Genomic DNA, 20,071 nt, shown 5'->3' with positions numbered 1-20,071 from the left:
AAACATATGTGAAACTGTATATGTAAACAGCTTAACAAGTTGTATTTACAACTTGAGCAGCTGAGCAAAATCTGTGGGATGGCTGGATAATTTCTACGTCCTCTTCCCTCCCCACACCCTCACTCTCCCTCCCTGTCTGTCTGTCGGATGGACGCACTGGACTGGCCTCAGCCAAACATGTGAGCAGGGATTTAGAGAGAGAGGAGGGGGAGAAGGAGCTGGGGAAGATATACAGTGCCAGTCAAAAGTTTGGGCACACCTACTCATTGAAGGGTTTTTCTTAATTTTACTATTTTCTACATTGTAGAATTATAGTGAAGACATCAAAACTATGAAATAACACAGTAGTAACAAAAAAGTGTGAAACAAATCAAAATATATTTAATATTTGAGATTCTTCAAAGTAGCCACCCATGATGACAGCTTTGCATATTCTTGGCATTCTCTCAACCAGCTTCATGAGGTAGTTACCTGGAATGTACTTCAATTAACAGGTGTGCCTTGTTAAAAGTTAATTTGTGGAATGTATTTCCTTCTTAATGCATTTGAGCCAATCAGTTGTGTTATGACAAGGTATGGGTGGTATACAGAAGATAGCCCTATTTGGTAAAGGACCAAGTCCATATTATGGCAAGAAGAGCTCAAATAAGCAAAGAGAAACGACAATCCATCATTGCGTTAAGACATGAAGGTCAGTCAATAAGAACATTTGCAGTCGCAAAAACCATCAAGTGCTATGATGAAACTGGCTCTCATGAGGACCTTCACAGGAAAGGAAGACCCAGAGTTACCTCTGCTGCATAGGATAAGTTCATTAGAGTTACCAGCCTCAGAAATCATCAATTAATTTCACCTCAGATTGCAACCCAAATAAATGCTTCACATAGTTCAAGTAACAGACACATCTCAACATCAACTGTTCAGAGGAGACTGTGTGAATCAGGCCTTCATGGTCGAATTTCTGCAAAGAAACCACTACTAAAGGACACCAATAAGAAGAAGAGACTTGCTTGGGCCAAGAAACATGAGCAATAGACATTAGAACGGTGGAAATCTGTCTTTTGGTCTGAGGAGTCCAAATTTGCGATTTTTGGTTCCAACCACCATGTCTTTGTGATACGCAGAGTAGGTAAACGGATGATCTCCGCATGTGTGGTTCCCACTGTGAAGCATGGAGGAGGAGGTGTGGTGGTGAAAATGTCAATGATTTATTTAGAATTCAAGGCACACTTAACCAGAATGCTTACCACAGCATTCTGCAGCGATACGCCATCCCATCTGGTTTTTGCTTAGTAGAACTATCATTTGTTTTTCAATGACCCAAAAATACACCTCCAGGCTGCGTAAGGGCTATTTGACCAAGAAGGAGAGTGATGGAGTGCTGCATCAGAAGAACTGGCCTCCACAATCACCCAACCTCAACCCAATTGAGATGGTTTGGGATGAGTTGGACTGCAGAGTGAAGGAAAAGCAACCAACAAGTGCTCAGCATATGTGTAACTCCTTCAAGCATTCGAGGTGACTACCTCAAGAAGCAGGTTGAGAGTGTGCCAAGAGTGTGCAAAGCTGTCATCAAGACAAAGGGTAACTAATTTTAAGATTCTATACAGATTCTATATAGTTTATATATATATATATATATATATATATATATATATATATATATATATACAGCGAGAGAGAGAGAGCGAGAGAGAGAGAGAGAGAGAGAGAGAGAGAGCAAGAAAGAGGAAGAGCTAGATGAAGAAAAGATGCATGACAGAGGAGATAATCATTACTGTAGATATCACGTAAAAAGGGAGATAGAGGAGAATATGAATTAATTAAGTTAGAGGGCAAGCTTTCCAAGCTCTAACTTAAACAAGTCATTCAACAAAATCACTGCTACTAGCATTCAGCAGTGGCAGTTTGGTGACAAGAGTTAAGGCTCTATTCAATCCGTATTGCGGAAATTCAGTGTTACAGCGTTTGCGTTACAGCGTTTTGATTGACATTTAAAGACAATGTTCTTGCGTTAGCGGAAACCGCATTCACGGTAAATGCTGCATATGTCGGCTCAATCAGAAATGACCTTTACATTTCTATCGCAGAATCTGTTATGTTTCAGTGATACAGATTGAATGGAGCGTGTTTGTTTATGTGTTCCTCCACACATGTGAGACAGACAGTGTCATTACTGAGCTCTCTACAAGTAGATCAAGCCTATAATTCCCTTCTGCCTGTCTAGTATGTAGTGATGATTACTAGTGTCTGCTGTAATAATGGTTTCTAGTGTCAGGTAATATGTGTGTTGTGTATTTAAACCAATGAGTGTCTAATTAGTGCTTATACATCTCTCCAGCAGAGGGCAGCGTTTCCCTAGTTGAGTAATGTGGGAGCAGGATGACGTTGGCCAGCCTAGACACTGATACAAGGTCGATTTTGAGTCATTATACTTCTCCCAGGCTCCCAATAAAGTAATAAAAGTGTGTGTGTGTGACAATTTCCAGAGGAAAATCAAGCTAGCAATCTCAGCGAGTGTACACAGTTTTATTATCAATACATTATTATAACTTGTATAATATTACATTACATTATTATAACTTGTATTTTTCAATAACACACTAGGACATGCAAAAGAAGAGGGGGGCCATAAAAAGAGAGGAAAGAGGGAAGAGGGGATGGTGGGATCTCCCTCCTTTCTTGTTCCCTCTAAAGTTGTCTTCTCCCTTCAGCCCTATGAGAGCGGGAGCTTCTTTACTTCCACCCACCGCCAACCTTCCCCTTACCATGGACCTTTTTTTCTACAGGGGAGAGACATAGGGAGAAAGATAACTAAATTCAGAAACAATTACTTGTAGATAAATGCACATACCATACAAACACATGTTACTTAACAAAGTGGCTACAAAGTTCATATAAAGAAACCAAGAAGAGGGTTACTGTACTTACAATTTCTGGGCACTTGTGATTCTATTCAAGAGAACGATAATCTGCACACCAAAAAATTATACAAGAGATCACATTGCATCAGTGATTACACGAATACTACACAACAGATGTACACAGTCGCTCACACACAAGCCTAAACATCTATTGATTCTGCCTTTGGTACATGTCCAGGTCTTCCCACCTGATATTTCTGTTTCTTCATGTGATCAATGAAGTCAAACTTATCCGACTCCAGCGTGTAGATCCAGTTCCACATCTCCTGAGCTCGTTGCCTGGGAGACCAAGAGAAGGTGGGAGGGGGTAACAGCTGGTAAACATAGCAACACAGTTGGTAGCCAGGTGGGTGGGCTTTGGACATGAATTATAGAAAACTCTGATGTGGTGGTGTGAGGAAGATTTAGGCCCATGTGCATTTGGCTTGGGGAGGCGTGTGTGATCGGCCAGGACTGACTTCAGGGCGTCCTCTCTCAGGGTGTCAATCTCCAGTGTGGGTCGTCTCTCAGCCAAGGTCTTCTTCTTGATCTCTCTCCCCGTTAGACGCTTTCCCCCTCCCACGATGCTCCGCCTGAAACATATGTCAAACACACGTAGAACTTCACAAACTTAAAACCATATAGAATGCTGTGATTCTATTTCTATGCTTAAAACAGTCTGACAGAACATTTGGCCCGCAACTGTATGTTGACCAACAAAATAGATATTTAGCTTCATAAAACACATTTACTGTATGAATCCAAAAATCTGTTCCTAAAGCTAACAAGTGAATGACAGTGAACATAAATACCTTTTACAGGAAGCCCCCAAAGTTGGCCCCCATATTGGAAAGAACCTTCTTCTTCTTGGCCTCGTCATCGTTCTTCTTTTTAGCCTCCTCATCTTCCTTTCTCTGCCGTTCTTCCTGAGCATGAGACAATGATGAAGTTAGAAAGGAAAAATACATTCTTAACACAACACAAGTCTATCTGTTGCTTAAAACCAGGGGTACCACAGGTGTGTACCTGGCCCTACCACAATCCTGAGGTACAAGAGGGGTGTATATCCAGGCCTACCACAATCCTGGGGTACCACAGTGGTGTCTATTTGTCTCTACCACCACAGGGTTGTGAAGTTGACCCTATCACAATCCTGATGTATCACAACGGTATGTTTTGGCCTACCGCAATCCTGTTCTGCCGGTCCCGCTCCTTCTCCGCTCGAACTCGCTGCACCTCTGCCCTCTCAAACCGACGCTTCTCCTGTGGGGATGAGAGAGGGAAAGGATGAGAGGAAAGGACTTTGGACTGTTTCATGTCCACATTTTTGATCATGAGCTTGTGCGCTCCTTGACCAGGGTCGTGTTCTGTTGGGACGAAGCGTAAAAGCAAAACATGAACATTGTTATTGGACAAGTTCAGGTAGTAAAGGTTGTACTTCCTCTGTTCTATTTTAACACGTCAACATGAAGTAAACAGGGAGTTGACTCACAATTCGTTCTTTCAGCCCAATGAGCTCCTCCTCCTCCTTCTTCCTCTGGTCAAAGTGGACATCAATCAGACTCTGCAACTCCAGGAGATCCTTCTCCATCCTCTTCCTGTGGATGTCATGAGAGAGGGAGAGAGGGAAAGAGAGAGGATTGAGATTAAATGGATTATTATTCAGAGATGTGGTGTAAAGCGGGGCTACAAGCTGCATCTTACAAACATCTACATTAATGTTCAGTAGTGAATTTGAAATGGAAGGGGAACAGCCAATCAGATAGTGGGCCAATTCCTTGATATGATATGGCATCACTCACATCAAAGTCCACCCTATCCCCCTCTGGAATCTTGGGAGGGGCTAGCTGGGGCACCATGGGCCTTAGATAGATAGATAGATAGATAGAGAGAGAGAGAGAGAGAGAGAGAGAGAGAGAGAGAGAGAGAGAGAGAGAGAGAGAGAGAGAGAGAGAGAGAGAGAGAGGAGAAAGGATGAGAGAAAATAAGTGAAATAGAGGATGAACAGAGAGAGGAGAGTAAAAAAGAGAGAGAAAAAGAGAGAGAAAGAGAGAAAAAGAGAGAGAGAGAGAGTGGGGGGGGATGGTGAGAGAAAGACAGAGATAGGACAAAAGATTGAAGAAAATTGATAAAAGACGAAAGAAGGTAAAGACAAGTGTATGTACATGCAAGTATTAACACATGAAAGCACAGAAACATATATTATTGTTCTCATTCTAAAGACCGTCTTGAAGAAAATAGAGGACACAATTCTCAAAAACAGGACAAAAAGACAAGACGATATGTTTTGCATGAATCATAAATTGATAACTCAATATTTGAGTTACGCCTACAGATCTGAAGTTAGTATTTGACCTCCAGAGTACAACAGGAGCAACAACATGCACTATCATCGTCATCACCATCATCATCAATGAAGTGTCAGTGTGTGCAGCTACAGCAACAGTACAGCTTTGTTGATGAGGCCATTATTTTTAAATCAATAAAACATCTATGTTTGCCTCAGGTATGTTAGAATCACCCCCACAATCACTCTCACCTTCCTCCTCCTGAGCTTCCTGCTCTGATGTGCCGAAGGCAGAGAGAGCGAGAGAGACAGCGAGAGAGAGAGATAAAAGGAGGGAGTGAGATACAGTAGATATTGAGAGAGAGAGAGAGAGAGAGAGAGAGAGAGAGAGAGAGAGAGAGAGAGAGAGAGAGAGAGAGAGAGAGAGAGAGAGAGAGAGAGAGAGAGAAAAGAGAGAGAGAGAGGAATGGTGAGAGAAAGATATAGAGATGGGATAAAAGATGGAAGAAGAAAATTGATAAAAGAAGAAAGAAGGTAAAGACAAGTGCAAATAGGAAAAACAGGGGGGAAGGAGGGAGGTGCATGTTAAGGGATTTTTTTTATCAATAATGACTAATTATGTATACATTTCAATCAGGAATGACTAATCAGAATACTATTATGTTACTGTATAGATGTATGACTTTTCTTTTAATCCTAGTACTGAATATAATGTGTGTAATTATAATCAAGAAGTAGAACAAAGACTGCCTGTTCCTTGGTAGAAACGAATGAACTTATCGTCAGACTGGCTAGAATGCTTATCTACACAGGGAGACCTTGGCCTGGTCATAAACTATCTAAACTGGTGGAGCACGATGTAGGAAGGCTTGAGAACTATATTGCCATTGTTCCGGAGTGGAGGAGGGACGGGACAGTTTGAAACCTAATTATGTCATTTTCAGTTTATAACCTGTTGTAAATTCTATCATGTTCAGTACTCTCGAGAATAAACGCTATTGCTTGATTTTGAGAATGGTCTCCGCCCATTTTATGCAAATAAGTATTTTACAAATCCTTAGAAATGGGCTGAGTGTATTAATTGAATTGGGTAATAAACATATATGAATTGAATTACTCTAACAGTGCAAGAAGAGAGTAATGGAACGATTGAAGAGAGAGTAAGTTTAATGCAGTGGTGGCGACAAGCTTAGGAAAACTCACATTTCCCATCACGCACAGAGGGCCACATCATTGACTACAACTGTGTGACCCCAACAGCTACAAGAGGGAATTGTTGTTTTCTGAGAATTGTTCTGTACAAGCTTTCATAATTATCTATACACATGTTAACACATGTACATGCAAGAAGTAATTACAAATGTTCTACATATGAGGATATACACTGAGTGTACAAACATTAGGAACCCCTGCTCTTTCCGTGACATAGACTGACCAAGTGAATACAGGTGAAAACTATGATCTCTTATTGTCACTTGTTAAATCCACTTCAAGCAGTGTAGATAAAGGGGAGGATACAGGTTAAATAAGGATTTTTAAGCCTTGAGACAATTGAGACGTGGATTGTGTATGTGTGCCATTCAGAGGGTGAATGGGTAAGACAAAATATTGAACTGCCTTTGAATGGGGTATGGTAGTAGGTGCTAGGCGCACAGGTTTGAGTGTGTCAAGAACTGCAAAGCTGCTGGGTTTTTCACACCTCTTTAGTGTCCTAAGTTTTCATAACTGTGACCTTAATTGCCTACCATCTGTAAGCTGTTAGTGTCTTAACGACCATTCCACAGGTGCATGTTCATTAATTGTTTATGGTTCTTTGAACAAGCATGGGAAACAGTGTTTAAACCCTTTACAATGAAGATCTGTGAAGTTATTTGGATTTTAAGAATTATCTATGAAAGACAGGGTCCTAAAAAAGGGATGTGTCTTTTTATGCTGAGTTTATATAAAAACAACAAGAAAATAAAAAATGTTGGAATGAATCCAATTATGAACCCAAATAGCATTAATGCACTACTTTTAGCCACATGGAGAAAGGCACATGGTTCTCGTCTAAAGTGGTGTAGTGTTATACAGGATATAGGGTGTAATTTAAGACAGCCATTGTTAAGTTAAAGTAGTAAAGTGTTTTTGGGGATATGGGGTGTGATTTGGGACACGGACAGTTGAAAGTAGTGTTGTGTTGTAGGGGATATAGATTGTCATTTGAGACACAGCCAAAGGTAGTGCAGTGTTATTGTACATACAGGGTGTCATTTGAGAGACAACTAGTCTTACCTCCTCCATCCTCCTCCATCCTCCTCCTGCGGTTCTTCTTCTGGCTCCTCCTCTGGCTCTGCCTCCTGCTCCTCCTCTGCCTCCTCTGGAGAGAGAGAGAGAGAGAGAGAGAGAGAGAGAGAGAGAGAGAGAGAGGGGGGGTGGCAAATGGAGAGAGAAAAAGTCAGAGAGCAGTTCAGAGGACAAGATAAGGGACATGGGGCACTGACGAAATCAGGGAAATGTGGTAGACTGAGAAAAAACGAAGAAAGACAAGTGTGGAGAAGAAAAATACAGAAATGAGACAATGGGATGGAAAGAGACATTAGAATGATGATTAAAGAGATAAACGATTAAAGGAATGGAGCGAGATGGAGAGTGAAAAGTGAGATGGAGAGTGTGTGGCTAATAGAGGGCAGAGGATTGGGGCTTTAAAAACCATTTGTCAGCAGTATGCTGAAAGCAATAGGAGCTGAGAGAAATGGCTAATAATAACAGGGTCATAGACTTCCACATGCAAGGCCAAGTATGGCCCAACAATGACAACACTAACACCTCAGCTCAGCAACCCACTCACCTTCCGCCTGCTCCCCCCTATCAGAGAGAGGGGTGGAAGAATGTTTGTGTGAAAGAGAGAGAGAAATTCAGTTACCAATTCAGTTGGCAATAAATTCCAAATTTAAATATGTATATTATTTCCATACTCACTCATATTCCTCCTCTACATCAGACATGGCTGCACTAAAAGAAGACCAAAAGGAGAGACAATATAAATGTCATATATAAATCACCAATAGTTTTACAATACAATACTCTGACTGATTATCTAGCAACTATCACACACTACCACGACACAAAAATCAAATAGGTGTTTTTGAAAGTCAATTTGATGGCTTAACCATTTTTCCCCTTTGCTCGGTTAGGTTTAATTCAGTTCAATTTTCCCAATACACAAATGATGCGTGAGAAGGATGCTCAATTTCTCCCACTGATCACACATACAGTTGAAGTCATAAGTTTACATACATTTAAGTTGGAGTCATTAAAACTCATTTTTCAACCACTCCACCAATTTCTTGTTAACAAAACTATAGTTTTGGCAAGTCGGTTAGGATATCTACTTTGTGCATGACACAAGTAATTTTTCCAACAATTATTTACTGACAGATTATTTCAATTATAATTCACTGTGTCACAATTCCACTGGGTCAGAAGTTCACATAAACTAAGTTGATTGTGTCTTTAAACAGCTTGGAAAATTCCAGACGTAATGGCTTTAGAAGCTTCTGATAGGCTAATTGACATCATTTGAGTCAATTGGAGGTGTACCTGTGGATGTATTTCAAGGTCTAACTTCAAACTCAGTGCCTCTTGCTTGACACATGGGAAAAGAAATCAGCCAAGACCTCAGAAAATAATTGTAGACCTCCACAAGCCTGGTTCATCCTTGGGAGCAATTTCCAAACGCTTGAAGGTACCATGTTCATCTGTACAAACAATAGTACGCAAGTATAAACACCATGGGAAAAGATTAACGTACTTTGGTGCAAAAAGGGCAAATCAATCGCAGAACAACAGCAAATGACCATGTGAAGATGCTGGAGGAAACCAGTACAAAAGTATCTATATCCACAGTGAAACGAGTCCTATATCGACATAACCGGAAAGGCCGCTCAGCAAGGATGAAGCCACTGCTCAAAAATCGACATAAAAAAGCCAGACTGCACATGGGGACAAAGATCGTACTTTTTTGAGAAATGTCCTCTGCTTTGTTGAGACAAAAATAGAACTGTTTCGGCCATAATGACCATCGCTATGTTTGGAGGAAGAAGGAGGAGGCTTGCAACCCGAAGAACACCATCCCAACCGTGAAGCACGGGAGTGGCAGCATCATGTTGTGGGGGTGCTTTGCTGCAGGAGGGACTGGTGCACTTCACAAAATTAGATAGCATCATGAGGTAGGAAAATTATGTGGATATATTGAAGCAACATCTCAAGACATCAGTCAGGAAGTTAAAGCTTGGTCGCAAATGGGTCTTCCAAATGGACAATGACCCCAAGCATACTTCCAAAGTTGTGGCAAAATGACTTAAGGACAACAAAGTCAAGGTATTGGGTGGCCATCACAAAGACCTGACCTCAATCCTATAGAAAATTTGTGGACAGAACTGAAAAAGTGTGTGCAAGCAAGGAGGCCTACAAACCTGACTCAGTTACACCAGCTCTGTCAGGAGGAATGGGCCAAAATTCACCCAACTTATTGTGGGAAGCTTGTGGAAGGCTACCCGAAACATTTGACCCAAGTTAAAGAATTTAAAGGCAATGCTACCAAATACTAATTGAGTGCATGTAAACTTCTGACCCACTGGGAATGTGATAAAAGCTGAAATAAATCAAGAATTGTAAAAAACTGAGTTTGAATGTATTTGGTTAAGGTGTATGTAAACTTCTGACTTCAACTGTATGTTTGATCACACTCATTTGTTTGGTCATGAGTGTGTCATGAGTATTGGTCATCCTTTTTTGACCTGTTGCCTTGTCCTTTGATAGCTACATTTGGAGTTCCATCTGTGCTGCTGTCTCACCAAAACTAAAGCACATGTTTTGTGCATACTGTAGCCCACAGATCTTATTTCAGTTGATGTCCTCCAAAACATCCACTGTATCAGCCTGGTTGAAAGACCTAATGTCTTTTCTTCATTTAGAAAAAATGTAATACACAGAGCATGTACTGATAACTTTTTCCTTAGATGGCAACCTTTACTTTCCTTTTTTAAACAATTAAGTTCTGTTGATCATGAGTAAGAATTTGGGCCGACAGGGGAAAGGAGGGGACAATATATTGTGATGTGTTTTAATATTATTTTCATATTGTATGTTTGTTTTTTGGGGGCTCCTTTTGTTTTTTTTCACTTTCTTGTTTGTTGGGAGGGAGGGCGGGCTGGGTGGGGGTCTTGTTCCAAATAGAAAATTATATGTTTGTAGTTAAACCACAAATTGTAAATTGTATGCCTTCATATTTCCCCCCAAAAATCGATATATAAGAAAATAATGGGTGTTCACACGACATAGAGAAAGACACAGGAGGATTGTGTGTGTTGGACCATGGGGGTTTCTGCTAGAAATTGTCCCATGGTGCTGACATCTTCCTTGCTGACAAGCAGAGATTGACAGCATGAACAGGTAAGAATGTTACGGCCCTAAACACAGTGGGATAAATTTTCTAACACTTTCTTCAGTTCTCCTTCTTTATTTCTCTCCTCCATTTCCCATTCCAATTTGTCATCTTGAACAATAGACCAATAGATGACTTTGTTGTGAAGTAGAGTAAACTTGATGGTACACAGCATCAACACTAGCATCACAGCTAGTGTTCATTCTTCAGTGTAACATTTCTAGCATTGATTCAGGAACTAATTTCACTCTATGAGAGTGAAATTAACACTCATTGGTGCAAAATAATCTCCTGCGTTGGTGTTGATAGCCAAAATTAAAACAGTCCCATCAAAACAGAATCCAAGATGGCGTAGCAGTCAGACGTCTTTGTCCTATCGTGTCCCTTGTATATATCGTTTTCCATCTTTTTCTTTGCATAACTTTTCAAATATTTTGCTAAACCTCAACTTCTAAATACTGTCCTGTAACCCGCCTCACCCAATGTGGCGTGGATCTGCTTTTTTTTCTAAAGTATTTATATTTACTTCGGATCTGGAATCCCTCAACTGAAGCTAGCCGGCTAACTACCAGCTATCAGTCAGCAAACCATTGCCAGCGGTCATCAGCTAACCTTCAGCTCGGAAAGCTCTCGCCAGTTCAAACAACGTGACTAACCAGAGCATAACGGACCTATTATTTTTATCCCCGGATTCCTACCGCAAACTGAAGATTTTCATCTGGATCTTCCCAACTAGCTAACCGCAATCACGGATGACTACTCCTGGCTAGCGTTTCCATCCCAGAGCAAGCGCCAATTAGCTTGAAGCTAGCCCAATCAGGGCTCCTGTGCTACCACCGAAGCATACTCCTGGGCTACAATATCCGGACCCCTTCTACAGCCGGTACGGGGCACGGAACCCCGCAGATCCCCTACGACTGGAATACCGACATAATCTGCCCGAGGACTCCAACAGACCCCTCAGGCGCGACGCCCGCTGAAGGCCCATTCTACTAAACAGCTAGAGCTACTTGGAACCCTACTAATTCCACAACTGGTCTATTGACTTCACCGAACGAAGAGGCAAAAACAGACTTACCCCCATCGCAACGTCCCCCAAAGGCTAACTTGCTAGCCCCTGCTATCTGCTTGCTTGCTAACCCGGTCTGCTAATTGCTAGCTTGTCGGTCCCGATCTGCTAACTGCTAGCCCCTGCTAGCTGCTTGCTTGCTAACCAGGCCTGCTAACTGCTATATTGCCCCGGTCTACTAACTGCTAGCTTGTTTAGCCCCGGCCTGCTAACTGTCTGAAACGCCGTGTCCCCAGTCAGCCCAACCACTCACTGGACACATATGTTCCCTTGGCTACACATGCCTCTCTTTAATATCAATATGCCTCGTCCATTACTGTCCTGGTTAGTGATTACTGTCTTATTTTACTGTAGAGCCTCTAGCCCTGCTCAATATGCCTTAACCAACCATGTTGTTCCACCTCCTACATATGCAATGACATCACCTGGTTTAAACATCTCTAGAGACTATATCTCTCTCATCATTACTCAATGCCTAGGTTTACCTCAAATGTACTCACATCTTACCTTACCTTTTTTCTGTACACTATGCCTTGAATCTATGCTATCGTGCCCAGAAACCTGCTCCTTTTACTATCTGTTCGGAACGTGCTAGACAGCCAGTTCATATAGCCTTTTGCCGTACCCTTATCCTACTTCTCCTCTGTTCCTCTGGTGATGTGGAGGTTAATCCAGGTCCTGCAGTGCCTAGCTCCACTCCAACTCCCCAGGTGCTCTCATTAGTTGACTTCTGTACCCGTAAAAGCCTTGGTTTCATGCATGTTAACATTAGAAGCCTACTCCCTAAGTTTGTTTTACTCACTGCTTTAGGTCACTCTGCCAACCCAGATGTCTTAGCCGTGTCTGAATCCTGGCTTAGGAAAACCACCAAAAACCCTGAAATCTCCATCGCTAACTATAACGTTTTCCGCCTAGATAGAACTGCCAAAGGGGGCGGCGTTGCAATCTACTGCAAAGATAGCCTGCAGAGTTCTGTCTTACTATCTAAGTCTGCACCCAAACCATTTGAGCTTCTACTTCTAAAAATTCACCTTTCCAGAAACAAGTCTCTCACTGTTGCCGCTTGCTATAGACCTCCCTCAGCCCGCAGCTGTGCCCTCGATACCATATTTGAATTGATTGCCCCCCATCTATCTTATGAGCTTGTGCTACTAGGTGACATAAACTGGGACATGCTTAACTTCTTGCTCCTACTTGAGACGCAGATGTCTCAAGTAGACACCTGGAAATGCAAATGCGCTACGCTAAATGCTAAATGTACTCGTTAAAACTCAAACCTTTATCAAAATTCACATGCAGGGTATTGAATTAAAGCTACACTCGTTGTGAACCTAGCCAACAAGTCAGATTTTTAAAATGCTTTTCGGCGAAAGCATGAGAAGCTATTATCTGATAGCATGCAACACCCCAAAATGCCTGAATGCGACGTAAACAAAGACTTTGCTTATCCGGCGCTACACAAAACGTAGAAATAAAATATAAAACATTCATTACCTTTGACGAGCTTCTTTCTTGGCACTCCTATATGCCCCATAAACATCACTACTGGGTCTTTTTTTCGTTTAAATCGGTCCATATATACCCAAAATAGCTTTCTATGGAAGCTGTGTCATTCAGAAAAAAACATTGTTTTTAAACGCTGCGTCATTTTTTAAAATTCAAAAAGTCGACGATAAACTTTCACAAAACACTTCAAAATACTTTTGTAATCCAACTTTAGGTATTAGTAAACGTTTATAATCTATCAAAATGATTACAGGGCGATGTATATTCAATAGCTCCTCGTCTGCAAATCAATGGCTGCCAATGTGCAATTTCAAAACATCCTGGTGGAGACCGGAAGAAACGGAATCCTGTTAGTTGGATTTTCCTAGAAAAAACTCCATTGAAAATGACGACAATGGCGACATCGTGTGGAATCTGTAGGAAGTGCATGCAGGTCGATAATAAATTTTGTGCCCTTTTAATAACCCATGAAAGTGACGCATGGAAATAATTTTTAGCTTTCAGAGAGCAGTTTTTCTTGCGCTTTTCAATGAAACACACAATCTGTTATAGTCATAGCCGTGATTTAACCCGTTTTAGAAACTTCAGAGTGTTTTCTATCTACACATACTAATCATATGCATATACTATATTCCTGGCATGAGTAGCAGGACGCTGAAAAGTTGCGCGATTTTTAACAGAATGTTCGAAAAAGGAAGGGGTAGACTTAAGAGGTTTTTAACACCCCGGCCATCCTACAATCTAAGCTTGATGCCCTCAATCTCACACAAATTCTCAATGAAACTACCAGGTACAACCCCAAATCAGTAAACACGGGCACCCTCATAGATGTCATCCTAACTAACTCGCCCTCCAATTACACCTCTGCTGTTTTCAAGATCTCAGTGATCATTGCCTCATTGCCTGCTTCCGTAATGGGTCTGCGACCAAACAACCACCCCTCATCACTGTCAAATGCTCCCTGAAACACTTCTGCGAGCTGGCCTTTCTAATCGACCTGGCCGGGGTATCCTGGAATGACATTGACCTCATCCCGTCAATAGATGATGCCTGGCTATTTCACCATCATAAATAAGCATGCACCTCTCAAAAAATGTAGAACTAGGAATAGATATAGTCCTTGGTTCACTCCAGACCTGTCTGCCCTTGACCAGCACAAAAATATCCTGTGGCGTTTTGCATTAGCATCAAATAGCCCTCGTGATATGCAACTTTTCAGGGAAGTTAGGAACAAATATACACAGGCAGTTAGAAAAGCTAAGGCAAGCTTTTTCAAACAGAAATGTGCATCCTGTAGTACTAACTCAAAAAAGTTCTGGGACACTGTAAAGTCCATGGAGAATAAGCTGCCCACTGCTCTGAGGCTAGGAAACACTGTCACCACTGATAAATCCACTATAATTGAGAATTTCAATAAGCATTTCTCTACGGCTGGCCATGCTTTCCACATGGCTACCCCTACCCCAGTCAACTGCCCGACACCCTCCACAGCAACCCGCCACAGCCCCCAACATTTCTCCTTTGCCCAAATCCAGATAGCTGATGTTCTGAAAGAGCTTCAAAATCTGGACCCCTACAAATCAGCCGGGCTAGACAATCTGGACCCTCTCTAAAATGATCTGCCGAAATTGTTGCAACCCCTATTACTAGCCGGTTCAACCTCTCTTTCATATCATCTGAGATTCCCAAAGATTGGAAAGCTGCCGCGGTCATCCCCTCTTCAAAGGGGGTGACACTCTAGACCCAAACTGCTACAGACCTATATCTATCCTACCCTGTCTTTCTAAGGTCTTCGAAAGCCAAGTTAACAAACAGATTACTGACCATTTCAAATCCCACCATACCTTCTCCGCTATGCAATCTGGTTTCAGAGCTGGTCATGGGTGCACCTCAGCCACGCTCAAGGTTCTAAACGACATCACAACCACCATCGATAAGAGACATTACTGTGCAGCCGTATTCATCGACCTGGCCAAGGCTTTCGACTCTGTCAATCACAACATTCTTATTGACAGCCTTGGTTTCTCAGATGATTGCCTCGCCTGGTTTACCAACTACTTCTCTGATAGAGTTCAGTGTGTCAAATTGGAGGGCCTGTTGTCCAGACCTCTGACAGTCTCTATGGGTGTGCCACAGGGTTCAATTCTCAGGCCGACTCTCTTTTCTGTATACATCAATGATGTTGCTCTTGCTGCTAGTGATTCTCTGATCCACCTCTACGCAGACGACACCATTCTGTATACCTCTGGCCCCTCTTTGGACACTGTGTTAACTAACCTCCAGACGAGCTTCAATGCCATACAACTCTCCTTCCGTGGCCTCCAACTGCTCTTAAACGCAAGTAAAACTAAATGCATGCTATTCAATCGATCACTACCCGCACATGCTCGCCCGTCCAGCATCACTACTCTGGACGGCTCTGACTTAGAATACGTGGACAACTACAAATACCTGGGTGTCTGGTTAGTCTTAAGGCTCTTCTTCCAGACTCACATCTCCAATCCAAAATTAAATCTAGAATCGGCTTCATATATCGCAACAAAGCATCCTTCACTCATGCTGCCAAACATACCCTCGTAAAACGGACCATCCTACCGATCCTCGACTTCAGTGATGTCATCTATAAAATAACCTCCAACACTCTACTCAACAAACTGGATGCAGTCTATCACAGTGCCATCCGTTTTGTCACCAAAGCCCCATACACTACCCACCATTGCGACCTGTACACTCTCGTTGGTTGGCCCTCGCTTCATACTCGTCGCCAAACCCACTGGCTACAGGTTAAGTCTCTGGTAGGTAGACTTATCGCCTTATCTCAGCTCACTGGTCACCATAGCAGCACCCACTCGTAGCACACGCTCCAGTAGGTATATCTCACTGGTCACCCCCCAAAGCCAATTCCTCCTTTGGTCGTCTCTCCTTCCAGTTCTCTGCTGCCTATGACTGAAACGAATTGCAAAAACCTCTGAAGCTGTAGATTCATATCTCCCTCACTAGCTTTAAGCACCAGCTGTCAGAGCAGCTCACAGATCACTGCACCTGTACATAGCACATCTGTAAACAGCACATCTATCTACCTAACTCATCCCCATACTGGTATTTATTTATTTTGCTCCTTTGCACCCCAGTATCTCTACTTGCACATTCATCTTCTGCCAATCTACCATTCCAGTGTTTAATTGCTATATTGTAATTCCTTTGCCACCATGGCCTATTTATTTCCTTAACTTACCTCATTTGCACTCACTGTATATAGACTTTTTGTTTTCTTTTGTTCTACTGTATTATTGACCCTGTTTTGTTTATTCCACGTGTAACTGTGTTGTTGTATGTGTCGAATTGCTACGCTTTATCTTGGCCAGGTCGCAGTTGCAAATGAGAACTTGCACTCAACTAGCCTACCTGGTTAAATAAAGGTACAAACAATAATAAAAAAAAAGACCATCATTATCATATTTCCCAGCATGCTCTTACTGCAGGTAGCTTTTTTAGGATTGTTTTTAATATCTGTGAATAATCAATAATCTTATATTGGACAAATATAAATAACATGTTTTTCTAAACTAATCACTAATAACTAATCTAGTCTGTTAGTAGGAGTAGGATTTATTTCACTTGTTACTGAAATTATTGTTCTGGTTTAAATGGTTTACGTAGTCTTTGTTTTGTTTTTAATCAAGCTTCCTAACCCTGACAGTCATTCCGAATGCAGGTTAATAAAAATTCCAACTCTAGGATATCCTAACTTTGTTTGGATTCCAAATAGGAATTACACATTACTTTGCCAGCCAGCATAATATGATTTAGGCCATCAAAGTAAGGCCTTATAGTATATGTAATGTAAAGGCATAAATGTAAAGTCAAGTTTAATTTGTAAAATATTCACCTAGGTACAAATTTGATGAAAGCCACAGGCCTTTAAATAGAAAGGTTTCAACAAGAATTTAACACTAACTCTAGATTTACACCGTGTTAAAATTACCCCACATTTGAGTAATACTGGCAAGTGTAATGCAGTGTTACACTATGAAGTGAGTAATTAACATGCAAAATATAACACTATAATCAGAGTACTTTTTACACTCTGTAGAGTTGGCCCATATGTTATTGGAGGTAGTGTTAAAATGTACTCTAAGTGTTGATTTAATACTGCAAAATGTACTATGATAGTCATGGTTGGTTATAGTTGGGTTTGTATAATCAAAACCTATAGGTCTGATCCTCAGCAATACATGTTGTCATTGAATATAAGGGCTTTATAAAATGTGAAACTTGTGGCCTGGGGTTGGTTTCAGCACATAAGTGTTAATTGGATTGAATTCTGGTCCTTCTTTCTCATTTTGTCTATCAACCCCTATTATTTATTGTGTCTATCAACCCCTATTCTCTTCCTCATCTGTCTATAAACCCCCTTCCCTTTTCCCAGTGATGTCTCTCCACAGTGGTGTCAGCTGAAAATGTATAGCATAGCATTGCCCAGGAAATATTTATAGTGCACATAGCTGTTGCCACGCCTCTCCCGCACTTGGTTTTGAGCCTGAAACAATGTTGGCCATCCCCCTTTCCAATGGGTGTCACGGGTAATGAGTTACTCAGTGTGATTACCTAGCCAAAAGAACTGGCAATGAGACACACTGACAGATGGACGAAGGGACACATGGTGGGTGACAACATTGGTGGAGGTCCAGTGCTGATAGAGTTGGACCTGTCGTTACCTTGCTTCCAAAGCTCCACTGTGTTCTGTTTGACTTCTCGTGATTGTTTGTGGTACTACATTGTCATGAGTTGACTGACATTTTTATCAGTTTTTTCTTCAGTAGACTGTTTTTCAATGTATTAGGTTAGTTATATGATGTGCTCCTAAAAGCTAGTCCTGGATCTGCTTCCCTCTCCACATTCATTTTAAGACAATTATCAATGCTAGATCAGTACTCCGTTTTTACCGGCCTACATATGAAATCCACCAGTGTTTAAGACCGGACTTATGCTAGATGTCACGTTCTGACCATAGTTCTTTTGTATTTTCTTTGTTTTAGTGTTGGTCAGGATGTGAGCTGAGTGGGCATTCTATTTTGTGTGTCTAGTTTTCCCGTTTCTATGTTTGGCCTGATATGGTTCTCAATCAGAGGCAGGTGTTAGTCATTGTCTCTGATAGGGAACCATATTTAGGTAGCCTGTTTTGTGTTGGGTTTTGTGGGTGGTTTTCTTCTGTCTTCGTCTCTCTGCACTAGACAGAACTGTTTCGTTTTTTTTTTTTACATTTGTTATTTTGTAGTGTTCACGTTTATCATCTTTATTGAACATGATGAACACTAACCACGCTGCGTTTTGGTCCTCTCCTTTGTCCACAGAAGAAAGCCATTACACTAGATCTAGGCCTATACCCAAGATAATTCCACTCTAACCAGGAACAGGGTCATGTTCATTAGGCACCAAGGTAAAAAATAAAAAAAGACAAATAGGGAGAGACAACCTGGAATTGTCCAATAAGATACATAATTTTGGTTTTCTGTTGCAAAACATTTAAAAACATTTTCCATGGATATGGAAAAAGGGTGTGAACTCAAGCTGAGGGAGGGAGGGTTAAGGATGCCAGCCTAGCAATAGGCCTAACAGGTGAGGCAGCGGAAGCCCACCATAAAAGTCCATGCTAGGTAAAGCTCCGCCTTATCTCAGTTCACTGGTCACGATGGCAACACCCACCCTTAGCACGCGCTCCAGCAGGTGTATCTCACTGATCATCCCTAAAGCCAACACCTCATTTGGCCGCCTTTCGTTCCAGTTCTCTGCTGCCTGTGACTGGAACGAATTGCAAAAATCGCTGAAGTTGGAGACTTTTATCTCCCTCACCAACTTCAAACATCTGCTATCTGAGCAGCTAACCGATCGCTGCAGCTGTACATAGTCTATCGGTAAATAGCCCACACAATTTTACCTACCTCATCCCCATACTGTTTATTTTTATTTACTTTTCTGCTCTTTTGCACACCAATATCTCTCTCTACCTGTACATGACCATCTGATCATTTATCACTCCAGTGTTAATCTGCAAAATTGTAATTATTCGCCTACCTCCTCATGCCTTTTGCACACAATGTATATAGACTCTCTTTTTTTTCTACTGTGTTATTGACTTGTTAATTGTCTACTCCATGTGTAACTCTGTGTTGTCTGTTCACACTGCTATGCTTTATCTTGGCCAGGTCGCAGTTGCAAATGAGAACTTGTTCACAACTAGCCTACCTGGTTAAATAAAGGTGAAATAAAAAATAAACAAATATTTTAAAAAAATAATAAGCAACGAGTCACTTCTCTTGTCTCTACTCCTCCCGTTACGGGGTCTGAGATGCCGAAGCTTCCCACCATTAGCTCTGACAAATTGAAAACTCTAGTCATTGGCGACTCCATTACCCGCAGTATTAGACTTAAAACGAATCATCCAGCGATCATACACTGTTTACCAGGGGGCAGGGCTACCGACGTTAAGGCTAATCTGAAGATGGTGCTGGCTAAAGCTAAAACTGGCGAGTGTAGAGAGTATAGAGATATTGTTGTCCACATCGGCACCAACGATGTTAGGATGAAACAGTCATCCACAGATGTCCACAGATTCCACAACCATTGCTTCCATACACACACACAGTGGCTACACACACACAATGACAGTACACACACATAGTGGCGGGCCTTCTGGCAGTGAAGACAATACTGTGTGTGACAATACTGTTACTAACCAGAGAGAAAAAGAGAGAGTGTGAGAGATGTATGTGACAGTATGGATGGCTGTCATGATGGCTAACAAAACAGTCCTTTGACAATGTGTGGCCCCTGGTTATCATGGAAAGGGCCGCCTGGACAGACTAATGCGCTCAAAT

At 41.7% G+C, this 20,071-nt stretch overlaps 1 protein-coding gene and 1 pseudogene across 1 annotated transcript in view; both read right to left on the bottom strand.

Moving 5' to 3' along the window:
• LOC139406902 (uncharacterized) overlaps positions 1-20,071 on the bottom strand; it is a 624,715-nt gene that overhangs the window by 253,846 nt on the left and 350,798 nt on the right. The gene's annotated exons all lie outside the window — the stretch shown is intronic.
• On the bottom strand, positions 2,737-8,177 carry LOC139407714 (troponin T, slow skeletal muscle-like; annotated as a pseudogene).

This window comes from Oncorhynchus clarkii, chromosome 4 (assembly GCF_045791955.1).
Source record: "Oncorhynchus clarkii lewisi isolate Uvic-CL-2024 chromosome 4, UVic_Ocla_1.0, whole genome shotgun sequence".
Taxonomy (NCBI): domain Eukaryota; kingdom Metazoa; phylum Chordata; class Actinopteri; order Salmoniformes; family Salmonidae; genus Oncorhynchus; species Oncorhynchus clarkii.
This window is presented reverse-complemented; position numbering and strand designations above follow the sequence as displayed.